This window comes from Crinia signifera, chromosome 9 (assembly GCF_055691185.1).
Source record: "Crinia signifera chromosome 9, ASM5569118v1, whole genome shotgun sequence".
NCBI lineage: Eukaryota > Metazoa > Chordata > Amphibia > Anura > Myobatrachidae > Crinia > Crinia signifera.
In genome coordinates, this window is record NC_139225.1 from 21,016,201 (window position 1) to 21,033,419 (window position 17,219).

Below are 17,219 nucleotides of genomic sequence, written 5' to 3' on the forward strand. Positions count from 1 at the left end.
CTCTGCCAAGTTTCCGGTGTAGCGGTGTCACGCGCGGATGGCTTCCACCGCCTCCCCTCCGCAACACGGTCCGGCACGCTGGTGGGTGTCCTTTCTCTCCTTCTGGCTTTTTACTGCCTCAACCCGCAGCGCCCGACATACGCCGAGCGCCCGGCTCCGAGACAGCTAGCCAGATCAGCGATGTACCCCTGGTAAGCACTCCCGGCAGACACCGCCTCTCCTTTCCGGCTCCAAATTCTATGTTTCTACCACTTCAGCTCTGCAATGCGGCAGCCAATACACAACCTGTCACCATTGGCAACTGCGATAGAATCAGGCTGATTAAGGCTGGAGTTGGCATCGCAGGCCCTCCCTGAACACGTTTGGGCACGCCCACAAATGGAAACTTCCTGTCAGTCAAACTGTAGCCGTGTTGCAAATAAAAAAAAAAGCCGCAGATTTTTGTCGCTGTGTGCTGCTGCGGCCCAGATCCATGTGCAGTTGTTCGATACTTGGTTGCCTTACAAATTCGCACAGCAGCAATCAGCTCCCTATGGGCCAGATGTATCAAGCTTTAAAAAAGTGATAACATGGAGAGTGATAAACAGCCAACCAATCAGTTCCTACCTGCCATGTCACAGGCTAGGTTTGAAAAATAACAGGCAGGAGCTGATTGGCTTGCTGTTTATCACTCTCCATTTTATCACTTTTTGAATCTTGATACATCTGGCCTTATATCTCTAGTATCTGGCAGTATGTAGCAACGACGCAAACACATGCACAATTGCATTTGTTGTGTTTGTCTTCGGGAAATGATGCGACGGTATAACGCAGAGATGCTCCTGTACTCCAAATAGCTGCCGCGGGGGACGTGCGAGGACGCGAGCCAGTGTTTTACATCTCAGTTTATATAACTTACCTTTAGGTTCTTGTTATAACAGTGTGTACAAATCTGTGGCTGAGAGGCGATTTAATATCAGACAGTTGGCGCTGATCACCACGGGGCTATTCTGAGTGGGCTTCTCGCTGTAAGGAGTGGGGGCTGCACAGGGGGGAACAGCTGTTACAGGCAGGCACAGAGGGATTTCTATGCTCACAACATACCTCTATATATATAAAGCAATATTCTGCATTACCCAGAGTCCATGTGCTCAGTGTTTACAGAGAGCAAACTGGTGTAAACCTAGACTATATCTTCCCATATGTAACGGAATGCTGTTATCAGGGCTGTAGCCAGCGGTGCAGAAGCAGTGCAGCCACCCAGGACTTAAGTCGCCCATACACGGAGCGATCCTGATTTCCGAGCATTGCACATCACAAAGCACAGGAAGGATGTGTACGGACTGGATCGCATCTAGTTCAGAACACACGCTGCCTTTGCACATTGAATGCATTAACTAGAGGCATGATTCTGGTTGGCTTACCGAGCGCTTAGGTGCTGGAAGTTCACATAGATCAGAATGCCGATACAGGCACAGTCAGCCAGCATCCTGGTCTTTAAGTATGTAGGGAGCACTAGCTTGTGGCCAGGTGTTAGGTTCAGGTACTACTGGGGGGCCTAAGGGTGCCCATACACTGCCTGCAATAACTCGCAGCAGTGAATGGACACCCGGGGGCGAAATGTAATAGGGTGCGATTTTTTTCGTAAGAAAAAAATCGCACCAAATCGCACCTTTAAAAATCGCATTTTTTGCCGCGAATTCGCATATGTAATGAGATGCGAATTTGTGGCAAAAAAGTGCGATATGGTGCGATTTCAGGCGCTTTTTTAGTCCTGAAAATGTGCGATTTTCAGTAATGAAAATCGGCACATTTTCAGTACAGTGCGCTGTGTTGTAAAAAAAAAGAAAAAAAAGAAAAAAACCGGCGTGCGGTCCCCCTCCTAAGCATAACCAGCCCCGGGCTTAAAAGGCCGGTGCTGGTATAATAAAATCAAAGGAACAATCAAGTTGGGGTTCCCTGGATTTTATAAAACCAGCACCAGGCTCAAGGTCCGGCGCTGGTTCCCAAAATATGGGGGACAAAATGACTAGGGGTCCCCCGTATTTTAAGAACCAGCACCGGACACAACCAGCCAGCAGGGTAATGCCACAGCCGGGGGAAACTTATTATATAAGCTCCCGCGGCCAAAGCATTAACCCCCTGGCTGGTCAGCATGGGCAGGGGTCCTGGGGAAGTGGGGACCCCCCCAATGAAGGGGTCCCCCCCTCCAGGACTTACCAGCCCATGCTGATAGTCCGGGGCTGTCCCCGATGCCCCTGGGCGGTGGGCATCAAGCCTACCCCGCATGCTGGGACTTGGAGAACCACAAGTCCCAGCATGCGGGGCATTAAAGGGCCCGCTGGCACTTGTAGTTCTGCAGTACAAAAAATAGTTAACAAAAACACACTGACACACTGTAAAATAAAAGTTTAATACACACATAACACACACACACTGATACTTACCTACCTTGAGCCCGTAGGTCGGTCCCTGGATCCTGGGTCCGGGCTCCGGGGCTCCAGGGCAGAAGAGTCCGGTTCCGGGGCCTTGGTCCTGGTTCCGGGGCTGGTCCTGGGGTTCCGGGGCTCCTGGGCTGAAGAATCCGGGGTCCGGGATCCGAGGTAGTCCCCAGGGGTACCTAAGGAAGGAAATCCTACTCACCTGGTCCCCGGCGACGACCTCGGCATCCTCTCCGGTGACAGCGCTGCTCCCATCTGGTACCCGGCTCGCAGGACTTTGACAGGCGCAGAGATGTTTCCTCCTCGGCGTCTCTAGTCAGAATGATTTCTGGCCAATCAGGAGCCGAGAAAGTCGACTCCTGATTGGCCAGAAATCATTCTGAATACAGACGCCGAGGAAGTAACATCTCTGCGCATCTAGAGCAGAGATGTTACTTCCTCGGCGTCTCTAGTTAGAATGATTTCTGGCCAATCAGGAGCCGACTTTCTCGGCTCCTGATTGGCCAGAAATCATTCTGACTAGAGACGCTGAGGAGGAAACATCTCTGCGCCTGTCAAAGTCCTGCGAGCCGGGTACCAGATGGGAGCAGCGCTGTCACCGGAGAGGATGCCGAGGTCGTCGCCGGGGACCAGGTGAGTAGGATTTCCTTCCTTAGGTACCCCTGAGGACTACCTCGGATCCCGGACCCCGGATTCTGCAGCCCAGGAGCCCCGGAACCCCAGGACCAGCCCCGGAACCAGGACCAAGGCCCCGGAACCGGACTCTTCTGCCCTGGAGCCCCGGAGCCCGGACCCAGGATCCAGGGACTGACCTACGGGCTCAAGGTAGGTAAGTATCAGTGTGTGTGTGTTTTGTGTGTATTAAACTTTTATTTTACAGTGTGTCAGTGTGTTTTTGTTAACTATTTTTTGTACTGCAGAACTACAAGTGCCAGCGGGCCCTTTAATGCCCCGCATGCTGGGACTTGTGGTTCTCCAAGTCCCAGCATGCGGGGTAGGCTTGCTGGGACTCATAGTTTGCCAGTACAAAACAATAGTTTTTATTCTTTTTTTTACACAAGCCATCAGCCCGATGCCCACCACCCAGGGGCATCGGGGACAGCCCCGGACTTTCAGCATGGGCTGGTAAGTCCTGGAGGGGGCCCTTCATTTGGGGGGGTCCCCACTTCCCCAGGACCCCTGCCCATGCTGACCAGCCAGGGGGTTAATGCTTTGGCCGCGGGAGCTTATATAATAAGTTTCCCCCGGCTGTGGCATTACCCTGCTGGCTGGTTGTGTCCGGTGCTGGTTCTTAAAATACGGGGGACCCCTAGTCATTTTGTCCCCCGTATTTTGGGAACCAGCGCCGGACCTTGAGCCTGGTGCTGGTTTTATAAAATCCAGGGAACCCCAACTTGATTGTTCCTTTGATTTTATGATACCAGCACCGGCTTTTTGAGCCCGGGGCTGGTTATGCTTAGGGGGGGGGACCGCACGCCGTTTTTTTTATTTAATTTTTGTTTTAACTATTTTTTTTACAACAGAAGCATGCACAGATCTCAATGATCTGTGCATGTTTCTGTAAAAATCGCCAGCAAGAAGCTGGTCTATTTTTTTTGCGCTTTTCGGTAAGGTCCCATATGCGACTTTAGAACTCGCATCCTATTACATATGCGAGTTCTATAGTTTCCTATGGGAAAACATCTGGATGCGATTTTCAGTGTGACTGAAAATCGCATCTTTTAAATGTGCGAATTCACGGGAAAAATGCGCTTTTTCCCGCGAATCGCACCCTATTACATGTGGGATTTTTAGAAAAATTGCGATTTTGGCCGTTTTGGACCAAATATCGCAAAGTCTAAAAATCCCACCCTATTACATTTCGCCCCCGATACCCTGCGAGCCGCCGGGACCTTCCCGGCGACAGGGACGCATGCGATCCGTTGTGATGGATCGCATGCCTCCCTGCTTCCCGCCCACCTCGCCACCTGGAGGAAATGGTGGTCAGACAGGCCGGTAGGGTAAGGCTGCGGGGAGGTTTAGGCACTTAAAGGGGTTTAGGTTAAGACTGCGGTTTAGGGGGGGTTAGGTGTAGGCACTTACAATGGGGGGTAGGGTAAGGCTGCGGTGGGGCGGTTAGCTTCAGGCACTACTGGGGACACTTATGGTAAGGCTGCAGGGAGAGGGGGTTAGGTGTAGGCACTTATAAGGAGGGGTAGGGTAAGGCTGCAGGGAGAGGGGGTTAGGTGTAGGCACTTATAAGGAGGGGCTGGGTAAGACTGCAGTTTAGGGGGGTTCAGTGTAGGCACTTACAATGGGGGGGAGGGTAAGGCTGCGGGGAGAGGGGGTTAGGTGTAGGCACTTCTAAGAAGGGGTAGGGTAAGGCTGCAGGGAGAGGGGGTTAGGTGTAGGCACTTCTTTTTTTTTTTCAAAACATTTTTTTATTGAAGCGTCAAATGCAACAAATACAGAATAAGATAATACAATTAATTATACGAGTGACAAATGATGTGGAACACATTGGGCATTTTCCTGCAATTTAAGAATGTGTTGTAGAAGGTCTTATTCAGTTTCAGGATATATTAACAGAAACCATCATGCATACTTTTTATCAAATTTTCTCCTTTTTCCTCTTTTTTTTTTTTTTTTCCTTGGTTTGTTGTTTTATTAGCAAAATCATTTGTTAGAAGTAATAAAGTACATTCAAATTTAAGAGTATCAGATGATGTAAAATACAACAGGAATTTTCTTACACTTGAGAAGGTCTTTATATATTGTTGACAATATCCAGTATGCATTTTTTTTTCTTTTTTTTCCTTCCCTTCCTTTGCAGGTTTTATTAACAATGTCATTTGTCAGGAATCACAGTAGACCAAAGGGATATTAAAGGAGAATTAGGGAAAAATTAAAGAAGAAATATAGAAAAAAAAGAATAGTAAATAGAAAAAGGTAAAATAAATAATAATAAAAAAAAAAAAAAACCTGTGGCCCCTCCCCCCATGCCCCACAGGTGTAGGCACTTCTAAGGAGGGGTAGGGTAAGGCTGTAGGGTAAGGCTGCGGGGAGAGGTGGTTAGGTGTAGGCACTTGTAAGGAGGGGTAGGGTAAGACTGCTGTTTAGGGGTGTTAGGTGTAGGCACTTACAATGGAGGGTAGGGTAAGGCAGTGGGTGGGGGGTTAGATTTAAACACTACTGGGGACACTTAGGGTAAGACTGCAGGGAGAGGGGTTTAGGTGTAGGCTCTTACAAGGAGGGGTAGGGTACAGCTGCAGGTAGGAGGTTAGGGGAGGGGTTAGGGTTAGGCTGCAGGGGGATAGGTTTTGGTGGTGGGGTATAAGGGTTAGGCACTAGCATGGAGGGTTGGGGTCAGGCTGTGTGGGTGGGGGTATTAAGCTTCTGCAAGGGGGTGGGCACCTCTCTGGCTTCTCCGTATTGGAATGTGGGGTCGGTTTTTTTACCACTGGCATGGTAAACACTGGGATATCGTTATGTGCCATTTAACCATCTGTGCTATGGCATGGATATACTTAAAACATGGAGCGTTAGTGGTTTGGAGCAGGATTTTCTATAAATGCTACACAGCCGTGTGCAGTACCACAGACAGAGTGACAAGATGGCCGCCTTGGAGGATCCAACATGGAGTCTGTGCAGCAGAGTCTCCCCTTCCAATGCAGTATTTTTTGGGTATTGTGGCTCATTCATAAAAGCGATGTTGTAGGGTTTAGATTTTGCAGCATATGATACCTGGTAAGATAACCGCCAGCACTACATTATAGCTGATACGGTACATGTACTGTAAAATCCGCTAAGCCGGTCTGATACTCGCTGAGGGGGTTAAAAGAAATATTATCTTTCCATGAAGTGTCCCTAAGGGGGTTTAAAAGATCAAGGTCGTTTGTGAACAGCTAATGACCGGAGTTCCACTTGTCAGAACTCATTACGTCTCTATTATATATCTGATAACGCTATTTGAGTTCATAATTGCTCTTGAAAATCACATTTAAGTCCCCGAGCTGCAGGTGAGACGTATCATTAAGGATCATTGTTTTGCAGCGCAATCTGTGGCAGGGAAAGGGTTAGCCGCCCCAGATGACCCGTTCCATAAAACTTTCATAGTTAGGAATCAGGAATAAGAATTTGCCTGTACAGTTTTGTTACTATTCAGTTATTACTCACTAGTCTTAAGACCAAAGTTTATGCTTATGCAATTCTCAAAAGTTTTGTAAAGTGAATTTTTTATTTATTTAATAGACCGTTATAGGCCTTTAACCCCTGTCGGTGGTGATGGATGACTTTGAGTATTTTTTCACCCACCTTAAACATTTTGGGGGCGTGGCCAAATCGTGCCATGTGGCCACACCTCCTGCAGTTAAGCCATGCCCCCCAGGGCCCGGCATACCTTTCAGCAGCACTGGACTGGTGCCTCCAGCGGTGAACACCCTGTCGCCTATATAGGACTGATTCTTTGACTACATAGTACTATATAGGACTGATTCCAGGACAAGGTGGTATTACTGTACATAGGACTAATTCTAGGACAAGGTAGTATTATATAGGACTGATTCTATGACTAGGTGGGGTACTTGTGTATTATCACGGCGCCCATACCCGCGGATCGTATGCCATATCGTATACCAAATCGTATGCAAATCATATGCGATTTGCATACAATTCGATCTGCGATGCGATTTAGCACACCACCACTATCCACGTCAGCCTGAAGCGTGGCGAGGGCCGCGGTACGTGTCCTCCCGACCTGTTCATACCCCCACTATCCACGTCGGCGGGGAGTTGATTTTATAAAGTGTGGCGAGCGCAGCGGATTACTTGATGTGTGTTCCGCATCCCCTCGCGGGGCTCACTGCCTTCGCCAAGCTTTGGGCTCGTTGTACGCGTCCCCTCGCGGGGCACGCTGCGCTCGCCACACTTTATAAATGCAACTCCACGCCGATCTGAATAGCGGTGGTGTGCTAAATCGCATCGCAGATCGCATCGTATGCAAATCGTATGCAAATTGGGTGCGATATTACATGCGATTTCCATACGATTTGCATACAATTTGTAAATGGTTACTATAAAGTCCAGAGTCCAGGCTTTAAGATAAGGGGGTACTATAAATTGAGGCCTGGTTCTATGAAAAGGGGGTAATATACAGTATATCCTCAGTTATGTGAGGCTGGGGTTGTACATTGGCTGAGCTCTATGAATAGAATAGAATCAACTTTATTGGCCATGTGTGCTTGCGCACACTAGGAATTTTTTGTGGATTACAGTGCAGCATCAAGCAGGGATGAAAAGGGGGGAGGGAGACATTACATATATAACATAAAGACATTACAAGCATTTAATTTCTAGCTACGACTATGGTGATCAGGTCGCCAAGTAGGGACACGTTGTTTGGCTGTTGATATTGGGATTGCATTCGCTTTGATTGGATTGTTCAGGTGATGGAGGCTAACGGAAAGAAGCTTCTTGCGGATCTGGACGTTTTGACGGGGATGGACCTGAACCGTCTTCTGGATGGTAGGATGTCGAACAGGTTGTGACCAGGATGCAGCTTGTCGTTTGCGATCTTCTCTGCACGTTTCCTTACCCTGGATGAGAACAGATCCCTTATCGGGGGGAGGTCGGTCTTATGATCCTTTCCGCAGTCTTCACTACCCTCTGCAGTTTTTGTTTGTCGTTCTCGCTTGCGCCACCGTACCAGATTGTGATGGGTACTATATTGGCCCTGTTAAATGATAGGGGGTTGCCTGCTTCATTGATGTTGGAGTGTAAGTAATCATACCAGGGCCGAAACTAGGGTTTCTGGTGCCCGGGGCAAGACATACATTTAGTGCCCCCCCCCAAATAATTATATATATATTTTTTGTTTGTTTTGTTTTGTTCAGAAGCAGGCACACATTTGGCATTTGGTTTTGCACAGAAAGAAAATTTGTAATCAGAAGCCATTTATGTGCTTACAGACAGCAGAAGGGTGACATTAAACAGGGACAGTGCGCGCCGAAGGCGCACGCTAAAAATTTAGGGCATGTTTTTTTTTGTTTTTTTTGGGGGGGGGGGGGGGGGGGGAGTGGTGTGGTCACATAGTAGTATCAATTCACTTAATAGAACACACTGTAATGCCCAGAGCACATTACACCACAAACCGTAATGCCCAGAGCACATTACACCACAAACCGTAATGCCCAGTACACATTATAGCGGGATGCAGTTTAAATCCCGGTGGTCGGGATCCCGGCGTACAAAATCCCGACGCCGGAATCCCGAACGCCGAAATCCCGAACGCCGAAATCCCGAAACTTTCTCCCTCCGTGGGTGTCCACGACACCCCTGGAGGGAGAATAAATTAGCGTGCCGAGCGTAGCGAGGCAATGGGCCCGCTGTGTGGCGGGCGCAGCGAGCCCGCAAGGGGGGCGATCCACGTCCCCCCCTTGTCGGGATTTCGGCATTCGGGATTCCGGCGTTGGGATTTTGAACGCCGGGATCCCGAATGCCGGCTTTTCATGCCGAATCCATTATAGCACACACCATAATGCCCAGTACACATTATAGCACACACCGTTATGCCCAGTACACATTATAACACACACCGTAATGCCCAGTACACATTATAACACACACCGTAATGCCCAGTACACATTATAGCACACACCATAATGCCCAGTACACATTATTGCACACACCATAATGCCCAGTACACATTATAGCACACACCGTTATGCCCAGTACACATTATAGCACACACCGTTATGCCCAGTACACATTATAGCACACACCGTTATGCCCAGTACACATTATAGCACACACCGTTATGCCCAGTAAACATTATAACACACACCGTAATGCCCAGTATATAGTATAGCACATAAGTGCTGCTTACCTACATGCTTGATGCCAGGGGTTATATGCTTCTTGCAGGGGTTACATGCTTGATGCCAGGGGTTACATGCTTGATACCAGGGGTTACATGCTTGATGCCAGGGGTTATATGCTTGATGCCAGGGGTTACATGCTTGATGCCAGGGGTTACATGCTTGATGCCAGGGGTTATATGCTTGATGCCAGGGTTTACATGCTTGATGCAGGGGTTACATGCTGGTTGGTGCATGGGGATCACCATAAGGGGCGGGGGCATTTTATGGCCATTGCTGGGGGAAGGAAAGCATTTTGTGCTCGTTGCCCAGGGGTTGGAGAAGCTGGCATGTTGCTCAGCAGGCTGTCAGTGCGGCGGGGAACTGGATGTGGCTGGAAGAGCTGACAAGCTGCTCTTCTAGCCACATCCAGTCCCCCACTGTGCTGACAGCCTTCTCACATCTTCTTCTGAGAGCGGCTGTCAGCTTTCATAGCCGCATCGCGTCCCGTCCCCCCACGCTCAGCAGTGGCATAGACTTACATTGTGGGGGGCGGGCGGGCGGCCAAAGGACACACGCACGAGTCTGTGTGTGACTGTGACTCAACCCGCTCAGGGCGCGCAGCGGCAGCAACTAGGAAAACCTGCAGTGATTGGCTGCCGGGCGGCCACTGAGCAATGATTGGGTCCCCGGCGGCCGCTGCAGTGATTGGTTCAGGTGCAGCACAGCGCGTCCTTGGGGATCCCTTCAGTTTTAAAAACTGAGTCCCCGGGGACAGTGACAGTATTGCGCCCCCCCCCCCCCCCCTCCAGCGCCCGGTGCGCGTGACCCCCTAGCCCCCCCTAGTTACGGCCCTGATCATACATGTTATATCAATAACTGTCCACTTTCCCTGACTATCAGAATTTCTGCATTCTCATGTTATTTTGGCTGTGAGTGGCCATGATGTTCTCTCCCAGGTAGGATCTCTGGTAAGATTTCTGCCACTGTAACGGGGCACGGAGGAGAGATGGTCAGCATTGCATTTACTGGAACAGCTGTTGTCTTAGCACTGCCAACATCAATGGGGCCTCACCCATATTTTGCTAGGGGTCTGATGATGCCGCATCCACCACTATGCTGCGCTGTGCTGGGAGCAGAAGTGTATATTGGAAAATTGTATTTTTAATGTGAGATGCAGAGAATGTCATTTGTCTGTGGTGTTCCCTACTGCCGGACATATTGCCAGGACCGTTGTTTAAAGTCGGTAATTAGTGTGGGAAGAACGCAGACATAAATATGGAACCATGCAGAGAGCAAACTTTAAAAAAAAAAATCCTTCTTCACTGTTCTGTCACTGTCCATATGGCAGAATATTACAGTCACCCATCCTCAGCCTCACTCTGCTCATAGTTTTTCTGTTTAATCTCCATTTAATTATCTTTCTAAAAATAAATTTACTGTCCATTTCCATCCATATTGGCCACATATAGAAGTATAAGCGACTGTTCTATAAACATTGACAATGACAGTGCATTTATATCTGTTATATTAATCCCGACCACGCAGAGATCCAACAGGATAAATCATAGAGCTTGCGTTACCCCATATATTGGGCTAGATGCACTAAGCTTTGAAAGTGATAAAATGGAGAGTTATAAACAGCCAGCCAATCAGCTCCAGCTTGACATTTTTTCAAACAGAGTCTGTGACATGGCAGGTAGGAGCTGATTGGCTGAATGTTTATCACTCTCCATTTTATCACTTTTGAAGCTTAGTGCATCTGGCCCAATGTCCTCATAGAGGTCAGACTTGTAGCTGAGGTTCTCCCGCTGGGAAACCAGATGTCTCACCCATCCCTCTATACCTGCAGGTCTGCCCGTTCCGCAGCCAGGATGGGGTCGGGGAATTCGGGAGATGCCGGAGACTTCAGAGAACCATAAGTGCCCCCCTGGGCAGGACGTGCCCTGAACATGCTCCTGACGTGATATCGGAACACGGTAAGTGCGGCATGCTTACAGCCTGTGAACTGAATGACAGTCTCATGTCCAGTACAGCGACAGAAGTCCGATTGCATGGATGTTGTGTATACAGTGCTGGGACTACATATATATCTGCACCTGGGCAATACAATACTTTGATGCCCCTTTTCCGGCATGCACGTGTGGTTACTGAGCCGTCTCTGTGCCCCCCTCACATCCAGCACCAGGGGCATAGGGATGGGTAATCGTTTGATATTTCATCGGTAACATCAGATTTATGGTTCCAGTGTTCGATGTTTAACCCTGCAATGTTGAGGATCCAATGTTTCCTCAACATCGTTAGATTTCTCCCCCGATGTTTTTCTCAATTTTCCAGTGTTTTTTTTCCTTTGTGTCACTGCTTTGGGCAGCCAGCTCACTCTCTCCTTGTTTATATTCATTGACAACTTAAAAAAACGGATACAAAACAGTAAAGGTGCGTACACACGGATAGATTTGGCAAAAGATCTGGGCGTTCCCGACCGATTGAAACGATCAAATCGTTCTGTGTGTATGAACGATATATCGAATAATGCGCATACCCGCCGGTCGTTGGTAGAAGTCAATGATCTTTTCAGCATGCAGAAAGATCATAGACCAATCGTTAGCGATGTGTACCAATTGTTTCATGTGTATGCACGATGAAAGATTTGGTAAGGCTGATTGACTGGCTCCCACTTCCTCCACCATCGTTAAAGATCAATCGTTCATGTGTAATTGTTGATCATTTGACACCATATCGCTTGTGCAGGAGATCAGAGGAAATCGTTAAAGACATTGAATCGTTGGCAAATCTATCCGTATGCATACCTCCCAACATTGACGACCCGGGAGGAGGGACGCTTAGTGCGGCGGAGGCGCGCGCCAGAGATTTTCGACGATGTGGGGGCATGGTTAGCGGCTCTTGGAGCTGCTGGCTATGTCACCAGACGCATACCTCCCAACTCCCCCCCCCCCCCCCCCCCCCGCAGGACACTGACGGCCGCGGGAGGGACGCGGGAATGTCCCAAAAAGATGTTCCCACGATTAGTGGGACAGTTGGGAGGTATGCGTGTGTACGCACCTTAACACACATTGGGGCAGATGTATTAAGCTTTAACAAGAGATAAATCCAAGGGTTATAAGGAGAGATAAACGTCCAGCCAATCACCTGCTAACTGCCATGTTACAGCCTGTGTTTGAAAAAAGTCAGTAAGGAGCTGATTGGCTGGATGTTTATCTCTCCTTATCACCCTTGCATTTATCTCTTGTTAATACCTCTGCCCCACTGTCACTGACTGGGCTTCTGTGTACTGCTGCTGCTGCTGGGGTGGTGGCTGACAGAGTGAAAGACAGTCTGATCAGCCAATCAGCAGCAGCAATACACAGGACAGCCCCACCCCTGCCTGACTGCAACCAGTGCTGGTAGTGAGTCACTGGTTGCTATGGTGGCTGGCTCTGCAGCTATTGGTAACTAAGCAGTGACTGACAGATTGGGTCAGGCACTCACTACATGACAGACCCAGGCCAGCGGTGCCTATAGGTCTGGAGTGACAGCATTAGTGAGGAGCTGAGAGAGAGGGAGGAAGGACTTGAGAGTTGACATACTACAGAGTGTGGACAGAGTGTATGTGGTGATGATACAGACTTCAGCTGAGAGAAGAGAGAGAGAAAAAAGATTACATAAAGAGGAAGTGGGAACATTAAGGTACTGTACCACTATCAACAACAGGAGCAGCCAGCCACACTGCCACTGCCCTAACAGCACAGCAGTAATGTGTACATACAACATAACACATTTCTATTAGTCTGTCACTAGTGACACAATTTACCACAAAATGTTGAAAACATAATTTATCCGATGTTTTCTTTCGATGTCCCATCCCTAGGCGGCGGGGCATGCAACCTCTAGACACCCCCCCCTCCCCCCTTCCTATATGCACTATGATCTGCAGCTGGATGTAATAAAGGTATTTCATTAAGTGTTTGAAACAAAACCAGGTTATCAGGCTGCAGACCTCAAGCAGCTTAGCTAGGATTCTCCTCATCCTCCAGCAGGGGGCAGAAGTACTACATCTACATGTGACTTATATGCCTGCGTCTGTGTGTGGCAATCAGCACAGTAATTACTAGGGATGGCCATCATTGCCATTGCCATCGTTGGTTGCCATCAATGGCAATAGTGCAACTAGGGATGGCCATCATTGCCATCGATGGTTGCCATCGATGGCAATTCTGCAACTGGCCATCGATAGTGCTAAACTATGTAATGGCTGACCATCGATATTTTTAGATATCGATGGTCATCCATTGTGTTTGATTGATTGGCCTGTGGGCCAATCAAAACATGGGGGTGGGGCTTCGTGGGTGTCGGGGGCAGAGCTATGCGCCGTGTCCCGGCACTTTGTGTTTGATTGATTGGCCTGTGGGCCATTCAAAACTTGGGGGCGGAGCTATGCTCCGTGTCCCGGCACTTTGCACAAAAAAAAAAAAGCAAAACATTGTTTTGCTGTTCCATCGATGGAGGGAAACCATCTGGTTCTCCCCCATCGATGGCAAAAGTATTCAACATCGGCCATGAACCATCGATGATTCCGAATCATCGATGGTCGATGGCCATCCCTAAGTGCAACTGGCCATCAATAGTGGCATACAATGCAATGAATGGCTATCAATGTTTTTACCTATCGATTGTCATCCATTTCCCTTGACTGATTGGCCTGTGGGCCAATCAAAACACGGGGGCGGATGTTCACAAGTATTGGGAGGCGGAGCTACACTCCGTGTTCTGGTCCCTTGGGGGAAATAATATTAGTTTATGCTTGACATCGATGGTGTGAAACCATCCAGGTGTGCCCCCATCGATGGCAAAACTATTCTACATCGACCATAAACCAGCAATGGTTTTTAAATCATCAATGGTCAATGGCCATCCCTAGTAATTACTACACAGGACATCTATGGTATAATTTCAAGGGTGACCAAAAAACCTCCCACGGATTATAAACCGATGCCGCAATAAAGAAAGGTTCATCATATATAACACACAAATGGACAGGAGTGTGGTTTTGCAGAAGTGGGGATGTTCCCCGTAGCAATAGTTTTTGTCACTATTGATATAATTGATATAATTATGCAGACAGGGACGTGCCAGCGAATAAGGAGGCGTGGACTCCTGGGTAGGGGGCGTGGCCTTGTTGTTTGGACGTGACCTCATAGATTCCCTGTTTATGTGGGTATGGGTCAAAGGATAGACAGTGTCTAGGACAACAATCAATAGGTAAATACCATAAGTTTAACATTCACCAGGTCGGCATTGACAAAAGGTTGATACAAGCAAAAGGTTGGCATAGAAAAGGTCGACACATAAGGTCTACATGAGTTTTTCCCATTTTTGTGGAATTTCAATGTGTGTCGACGCACTCCCCATGCTACCGTTCCCAGAATATAAATGGATATTAAAGCAGGACAGAGTTCCAAAAATATGAAAAACAAATGTGAAAAATGCCTGTCGACGATGTTGACAGCCGCCATGTCCATCAAATATATTTTGGAGCACCTACCTATCTTGTCACCTTCCACATTCTAGCACCCTGCTTTTCCCAAAACCTGTGCAGTTCCTCTTCCCTGCCCGGGGTGTCACTCTCTGCTGCGGTGCTTCTAGCACAGTGTGGTCTGTATTTCAGCACTAATATGCAGACCAGACATTTGGTTCTGTACTAGAACATCTTTATTAAATGAAACTCTTATGTTTAAACTTCTTGTTTCCTATTTCTCATTCCTTCGGGGACATTTGAATCCGGAAAGCTTCTTATTAATGTGCTGAGGTCTGAGGGGTGGTGGAGAACGCCAGCCGGGGCCTCATCTGGATGACATCACTCTCGTGTATACACAGAGCGATGTGACCGTTCTTTACTGTGGAATTCATCCCTCCGCGCTTACAGAATGTAAATTACATGTTCTATGTTACCGCAAGCATAAGGGGGTGGGGGTTCCAAATTATACAGATTCAGCTCCAACAAAACATTTTTCTCTGCGTATCTGGTATTCTTCTGCGTTATTCCTGGCACGGACTTCTCTTCTACAATCCAGAGTCTGCATGACGGCCATTGTTCTGTGCGGTTCCCAAACACGGTTCACCAGTCAGCCCAACAGTCCAGGTTTCAAGGATATACATGCTTAGGCACAGGTGACTTAGGAGCCGATTCAGGATCACTCACAATGATCCGATGGTCGGGTTTGCGCATGTGCAGACCCCGACAGCGAACATCAGCAGCAAGTTACACACTCGCCAGGCTGTTTGTCGCGGGGAGGGAGGGCCGGGGGGTGTGGACGGGGAAGGTGACAACGCTGGAACATTGGAACACCAAGCATTTTATTGGCCACCCCATGAAAATGCTGGGCATTCCCATGGGTGCGCAGGTGGGCCGATGCCAACATGACGACAGCCCCCCACCCTGTCTTAGTCCCAGCACTGGCAAATCAGTCGGAACAGAGTTTTATTTGCGAAGGCAGGAGAAATCATGTGGGGGGGGGGGGATGTGTTCTCATACACGTCCCCTCGCATGTTTCCACGGAGGTCCATCAGTGAGAGTGGGGAGGGGGTGTGTATTGGGCGGGCGGTGTTGTCAGTCAACCTGAATTAGGCCCTTATTTCGTACCTCAGTTTGATTATGCCATCAATGCACAAACAGGGATATCCATAAAACCTGAACTGTTGGGGACCACGCTCAGGAACCACTCTCATAGCAAATCACACTATGCAGGAATGCTACATACTCAGAGCCAGATTAAGGTCTCAATGGGCCTGGAGCTAAAAATGATCAAGGGCCTATTATGCGCAATAATAGGGGTTGTGGCCAGCACCTAATAATGTGGGGGGCGTGACCAGTGTTCTGTTTGGGTGGTCTTCTCACGGGTGTGTCTCTATTTGTGTAAATACCTTCAACTAATTATATATGCCTGGAAAATGCAGGGGGCTGGCATAAGAAAAATACAGGGAGATATATTGGCGGATGCACTCCAAAGGTGCACCCGCAGGATGCTGATGTCCTAAGATAAGAGGGTGAGACGACTCTCCAGTCATAAGAAAAATACTGAAAATCAAAACTTGGAAGACAATTTCAGCACCTTTTATGTGGTCACCTAAGTTTGCCACACCATATACCCCTTATACAAATCATGCAACACAATCGTAACCCCCTTATACTGTACTTGCCTCTTACACATTATGGGCAGTATTCAATGTGAATACCAGCAACGTGCAGCGAATCCTGTTTAGGATTCGCTGCACATTCGCCACTGCCCGCCACGTTCCGGAGCCTCGACGGCTCCGGTATTCAAGGAGTCAGGGGCTCACTGCCCCTGACTGTCGAATTTGTGCTCCTGCGGCGATGCCGCAGGGAGCCTTAGGACGGTGGCAGGCAGGGAGATGGAAGTCTCTCTGCCTGCCCCAGAGCGTATGTGGGGGGGAGGTGGGCTCCCCGGGTGCCAGGCAGCACATGCTGCCCCCCGGGGGTGCCAGCAGGGGACTGGGTATATTCACTACACCCGATAACGATCGGGTGCAGTGAATATATGAATATCTAATGAGCGGCTCGGCTCCGGCGCCCCCTGCTGGCTGCTGTGTAAAAAAAAAATAAAAATAAAAAATATATTTTTTTAATTAAATATATATTCATCTGCTTACAGCACATGAATAAAAATAGCATGCCCCTCCACAAAATAAAATTCCTGATTTTTTGACACCAATGTAAAAAACAAAACACTTTATTTTAAAAGTTCACATTCCACTTCACCATAAAAAGATAGCGATTGCTACTCGGTGAATCATGGCTAAAAAAAACCTTGAAATGTATTCGCCATCTGCTCATTGAATAGGGTGATTCACCATTTTTGTCAAAAATTCGCCAAACAGCACAAATTCGCCATAAAAACCTGGCGAATCAGCCTCATTGAATACCGCCCAATGCCACCTGGAACTTGGC

General features: G+C 48.4%; 1 protein-coding gene across 1 annotated transcript in view; it reads right to left on the reverse strand.

The window, feature by feature from the left end:
- Positions 1 to 1,021, reverse strand: part of FTSJ1 (FtsJ RNA 2'-O-methyltransferase 1) — a 40,062-nt gene extending 39,041 nt beyond the window's left edge. Inside the window, exon 1 of the mRNA XM_083161382.1 lies at positions 899 to 1,021. The gene's annotated coding sequence lies outside the window, so the exon portion shown is untranslated. The remainder of the gene's footprint in view (positions 1 to 898) is intronic.
- Between the last annotated feature and the right edge of the window lie 16,198 nt (positions 1,022 to 17,219).